Source organism: Siphateles boraxobius, unplaced genomic scaffold (genome assembly GCF_051911475.1).
Source record: "Siphateles boraxobius isolate OS27281-9 unplaced genomic scaffold, OSU_SipBor_1 8, whole genome shotgun sequence".
Taxonomy (NCBI): Eukaryota; Metazoa; Chordata; class Actinopteri; order Cypriniformes; family Leuciscidae; genus Siphateles; species Siphateles boraxobius.
In genome coordinates, this window is record NW_027509208.1 from 19,199,403 (window position 1) to 19,205,441 (window position 6,039).

At 40.2% G+C, this 6,039-nt stretch overlaps 1 long non-coding RNA gene across 1 annotated transcript; it reads left to right on the top strand.

Moving 5' to 3' along the window:
- The first annotated feature begins 3,355 nt into the window (after positions 1 to 3,355).
- LOC143729490 (uncharacterized) lies at positions 3,356 to 5,669 on the top strand. Its single transcript, XR_013200014.1, has 4 exons — positions 3,356 to 3,666; positions 4,184 to 4,355; positions 4,486 to 4,598; positions 5,063 to 5,669. It is a non-coding gene; the product is annotated as an uncharacterized LOC143729490 (long non-coding RNA).
- The last annotated feature ends 370 nt before the right edge of the window (positions 5,670 to 6,039 follow it).

Sequence of the window (6,039 nt, forward strand, 5' to 3'; positions counted from 1 at the left end):
AGGTGATATTCTCAATTCATTCAGTTAACGGACGCTCTGAGGTAACGTTAAAGTGTTCAGACAGCAGACTTTGCAACGGTTGTATTTAATTGTACAGTACAATCATAACATATAGTACAGACATTATCTTAATTCCATAATGTCCTTAAACATAACATTACAATATTGCTGGCCATTAACTAACAAAGTGCGCGTCCGGTGTGCGTTAGGCTAACTCGGGTTGTCATAGACGCGGCGCTGCGCTTCTCGTTCGGTTTTGAAATGCAAACATTTTTTGACTAGGCCTAACGTTACTTTTTTTATTTATTTAAAGGGCGTGCGCCCATGAGCACCCACGGAGGAGAACATAAATCGGCGCCTATGGTTCTTAGAAAGGGTCAAATAATGTTCTGGCATTTGAGAATGGAGCCGCATTTAAAAAAAAAATTATTCAGTCGCAGCATGAGCTACTATCACCGTGGTGAGCTCTGATTTCACATTTGCAATATTTGCAGAACGTTTTTCAAAATCATCATTTTGGAACACTTCGAATCCACTCCTTTAATCCTGTCTCTGTCTCCCATTCTTTGCGTTACTTCTTTCCATATTTTCCCCATTTACCTGACATTTTAGAATGCTGCTTGTTCATCCACGGACATCCGATCCAACGCTTGTACAACCGCTACGACGCTCTCATGTGACGTGATGATGCTAGATTTGTGATGTTATGTCAAACATGTGTTGTTTGACCAAATATTCACCAAAAAATGTTTGACCAAATATGTTGTTGCCAAATATTCATTCCCGTGGATCAAACCCCACTAATAAACGGTTCCCTTTTATTTTTTCCATTGTCTGCAATTTAATTTGGCCGCAGTAGACCTACATAATAAATATAGCCCAAAAAAACGCAACCTGCAAATCCGTAATTTTTCCCGCGACTCCTTTTTAAAAATAGCCCAATTGTGTGGGAAAACCGCTACCCTGGCAAAATTTGTGTGTGTGTGTGTGAGAGAGAGAGAGAGAGAGAGAGAGAGAGAGAGAGAGAGAGAGAGAGAGAGAGAGGCGCGGGCGCGATCGAACAGAGGAAACACGTTCGATTTGCGTCTGCTGCAATTAGCTTCCACTATAATCATATGGCGTTCCGATCGGTTCTTTAATATGACTTTGCAACATGCACTTGTCTCAATGAAGGTGACGTCTGCGTCTGCCGAACGTGACGTCTGCGTCTGCCGAACGTCTCGTCTGCGTCTGCCACATCACTCGTTCGTGTGCCAAACGTGACGTCTGCGTCTGCCGAACATGAAGTCTGCATCAACAGAACGCCTGCAGCAAGGGGGTTTCCTGCACATTTCACACACTTATTCATTCTTTATTATTTTTCCCCACTGACCTTCATTTGTATTTTATTAGCAATACGTGATTTTACCTTGCTTATGTATAGCTTTTTATTCCAAATAGTAAATATGAATATACACAAATGATCATGTTAAAATTTTAGTTTGCCATTTTTTCTTGTCAACATATCCACAGATACTTATGAAGAAATCATAAAAAGTTGTTCTAGCATGTATGTATATTCAGGACTAGGAGTCTCTTGACCAACACAAAATAACGTAGTTGTAAACATTTGGGCTTATTTAACTAACATAAATAATATTTGTAATTTGTAATATTTGTAATGTTTAATTTTAGAGTTTCGCCGAAGTTTGATTGACAGTCGATCTGACAGTCAACAGATTTATATAAAACAGTTACACATCAACAGAGAAAGGCGAGCACAGTTTATTATTGAATAAATTGACATGTATTCTCAGTGTATAATTGTAATTTTTGCAGAAATTACTTGCCTTTTTGATGTTGATACTTCCTCAATATAGATATTTTATTATTTCCCATTTGTGAATTGAACTGTTCTCAAATCTTTTAATTCTGCCTTTACACTATATTTTCCTGCACTAAATAACATACTACTATCTCTGTTTCTACACCTTCACTAAGCCGTTGAACAGGCTATTAGTAGGCATAGTCAAACTTGCATGTCTCAGACTAACCTAGCCTACTTTTTTCTCATACCTGCAAATGTTATTTAGTTTCCCCAATTAATTCAGATCTGCATCATTTGGCATGATGTTTTTACGATGGCAGATTGTAGTTGTATTATTTTTCGGATATCAGACATATATAGGCCTATATATAAACATATTATTTTTCCAATTCTATTCTTCTTTTTATTCCAAATAGTAAATATGAATTTACACAAATTATTTTGTGTAAAAAATGTTTTTTTAACAGACATAGTTTTCAGAATATAATTTTTCTAGTTTACCAAAGTGCTGTAGCCTAGCCATTTTACAATTATAAAAAATTTAAATCACAATAACAACCCCAACAACAAGCTATAAAAATGCAATAGCCTATATTAATTTGGTTTCTTCATAATTCTAACTTTGTGGGGGCATTTGGCCCTCAAAACGTGGGTTAAACAAGAACACACACACATCCTAAAATCACAGAGCAAGTTGCAAAGTCATATTAAAGAACCGATCAGAACGCCGGCCGCTGACACACTGCACTGAGCCGTGTTGTACTGTGAATAGCGTGTTAAATACGTGTTAGCGAAAAAAACCATTAAATAACTTCACTGCCACACATGAATGACGCGTAACGTCTGACTCTACACTTCACTGCCACGCGTGATTTGCGTGACGTCTGCGTGACGTCAGCGTCACGTCAGCGTCTTAAATTGAATATAAATAAATAGCAGAATAAAAAAAAATAAGACGTTGAGTGAGACGTTCATTGAGACGAGTGCATGTTGCAAAGTCATATTAAAGAGCCGATCGGAACGCCATATAATCAATGGAAGTAGCTAGGCTACAGCAGACGTGATAGCGGCACGTACGTTCGAAAAAATAGACCATCCGTCTAAAATGGATTTTACGCGTCGCGAACGGAACGCTTTCAGTTACGTGCCTTGTGTAGCTTACTCCTAAGTGACACATTGGAATTGAATTAAGCTAACTAGCCAGCCCTAGCTCGCTAGCCAGAGATAATCATACAAGTTTGCAAAAATAACAGCAGCAGCCCAACTCAACTCACTGTGCCACCCTTCCTCTATGTCGACACATTCTTACACATTAAACTGAGTGAGAAGATAACTATATGATCTTATCATTTCAATTATGCTTTCAAGTATCACCAACTTACTCATCCTGTTAGTTACAGTGGTATCCAGTGGTAAGCTGCTAGTTTCCATTAACACTGTCAGAATGCAGCACGTAATGTCTTGCACTGTTGATGGGGGCGTGACCCAACATGTCGCTAATAGAGATTGCTGATGTGACGTCATCATGACGTATTACCAGTGGTGAACGCAAAGCATTTTGGGAATCCGCGGCACAAACATAGGCACCAGACTTGATTGCATGAACGCAGTGTTCAAGATGCCGTCTAACTGCTGTGTAATACACTGCAATAGTCGTTCTCACGATAGAAGTGGCATAAAGCTTAAGAACGGAATATCCTTTTATCGTTTTCCAGCGTGGAAAAATAATAGTACAAGCCATGTTTCAGAGGTGACAAAAAGGCGACGAATGGCATGGATAGCAGCAGTAAGGAGGCCCAAGATTACCTTCGATAACACTCCACCACACATGATGGTGTATTCAAAGCATTTTCACAAAGGTAAGTTACAATTACTCTCTGTAAATGTTATGTTGTGGGCAAAAAACAGCGTGTTTTGTTTGACTTAACCAGACCATTAGATTTGACGTTAGGCCAATGTTATCTGTTAACTAGCATGAAGTGGCTCGAAAATTAGCTTCCCGGTAAGTTACCAATGTACTAAAGCGTAACGTTAATCAGTTTTAAATGTTATACATCTCAGCTACATAGCAATTTATGTGGTGACAACATTATTTGAATAAAAAAAGGGGAGGAAAGCAAACTGCATTTACATTTTTTATTTTACAATGCAAAAAACAAAACAAAAAAGTTCATAGAAAAACAAAAAGCTCACAGGAAAAGGCATACAGTAACAGCCAAAAAGTGGGGAAAAGAAAATGGGGAAAAAATGCTTTATTTGGTGACTGTGTTTGCAGGCAAACCTGACTATGAAATGTTGGAGTGTGATCCTGATTGGGCCCCTTCTCTGTATCTCGGCCATGCTGAGGTCAAACCTACGAACACGGACCGGTTCAAGCGGTTTAGGAGAAGAGCGTCGAGTTCACAACAACAGCAACGCCCATTGCTATGCACTGACAACACTGGTCCTGAGGCTGTGTTGGAAGCTCACATGAATCAACACCCATCGCCAGGCACTGACCACACTGGTCCTGAGGCTGAGTTGGATAATGTAGCACCTTTACACCCAGGTAAATAGTAAAATAATACAATATATGTTGCCCCCTGTGTATAGCTAATCTGGATTATTTAGGAATAAAGGTTGTGACACAAAATTTATTTTTGACATGACACAAAATTTATTTTTATTCTTACTGTCAGACAACACTACACCTGCAACTGAGATGGAAGTCCCGTGAATCCCCCCTCATTGCCGTGCACTGTCCACACCGGTCATGAGCCTGAGTTGAATGAAGCAGCACATTTGTTCCCAGGTAAATATTGGTAACAGACCCAATTAGACTCAATATATTTTATGTCCAATGGGGTTTCTTTATCTAGCCTAACTGTAAGTACTTTTCACACCGAGTTGTAGTTTTCTGACACAAAGGCCAGTCATTCTAGGAGGTCATAAGGCATTTGGCATGCAAATGTAACAGTCTTGAAATACTTGGAGCAGCTATCAGTAACAAAAGTATGGTGTGAAAGTCACATCCCTGGGCCCAGTTCTTCAAAAGTGTCATTTGGATCAAAGTGATCCAGATTGATAAATCCCATGTCCTGATGTGTGGAATCAAGGATTACTTTTGAACTGGTCCCTGATCACAGATACAAAAACATGGAATTTTCAAATCGGGATCATTTTTATCCAGATTACACTGTTTTAAAACAGTGGGCTCTGGGCATCAGGCAAGTACAGAGATTTACAGTTTATTCTTCTTATTGTTATTACAATCAGACTATTCTGCACATGTGGCTGAGATGGAAGGACAAGACACTCAGCCCCTACCACCAGCCCCAGACAATGCAGGGAGAGAGGAAGATATGGAAGCTGAAACATCAGGGGATGATGGTGCTCCAATGGGGAATGCAGAGGAACAGCAGAAGTGCAACATGTGTGGCCTCAGACTCAAAGAAATAATCCGCTTGCAGGAGGAGAATCGAAAACTGAAGGGAGAGCGCTCAAAAAGGCCCTGGATGAGAATTTTCTCAAAGACAATGATTCAAAGGTGAAGTACTACACTGGCCTTCCATATTTCAGTCTATTGATGGGTGTGCTGATGCAAATCATTCCCAGTCTACCAAAATCAAAAACAAAAGAAAGAAAACTCCCCCAATTTCAAATGCTCCTCCTGACCCTTATGCGATTAAGACTTGATCTGCCTGTCGAACATGTTGCACACCTCTTTGACATTAGCCGACAAACCGCATCCAATCTGTTCATTGAGACCACCAATGTACTGCATGCACACCTCAGCCCTTTGGTGTACTGGCCAAAGCGACATTGTATACAGGCAAGCATGCCACATCAGTATGTAGAGATGTTTGGGAATCGTGTTACTGTTATTATTATTGCGTGCCACTGATAAGCAGATCACTGAGAACTGTGGCTTTCTTCAGAAGCTCTCGCCTGGAGAGTCACAGAACTGTGACTCGGTGACAAAGATCTGAGTTTGTACCTGTTTGTAGTACTTGTGGGTCTGCTTCAACTCCATCCTTCCTTCTGTGAACAGCAGACAAAACTCTTTGTCAGTACATGCCTGCAGAATGTTATGGTCCTGGTGCTTAAAAGGACATTTAATCTCCACACATCCTTTCCCGCAACATGCACAAGTGCATCAGGAGTCGCACCTATTTCAGGGAAAGAAGGGTTGATTATGAATCCACAGTGTTCCACTTTCATGTCCCTGTGCCGCAGCTCCATCTGTGTGATGT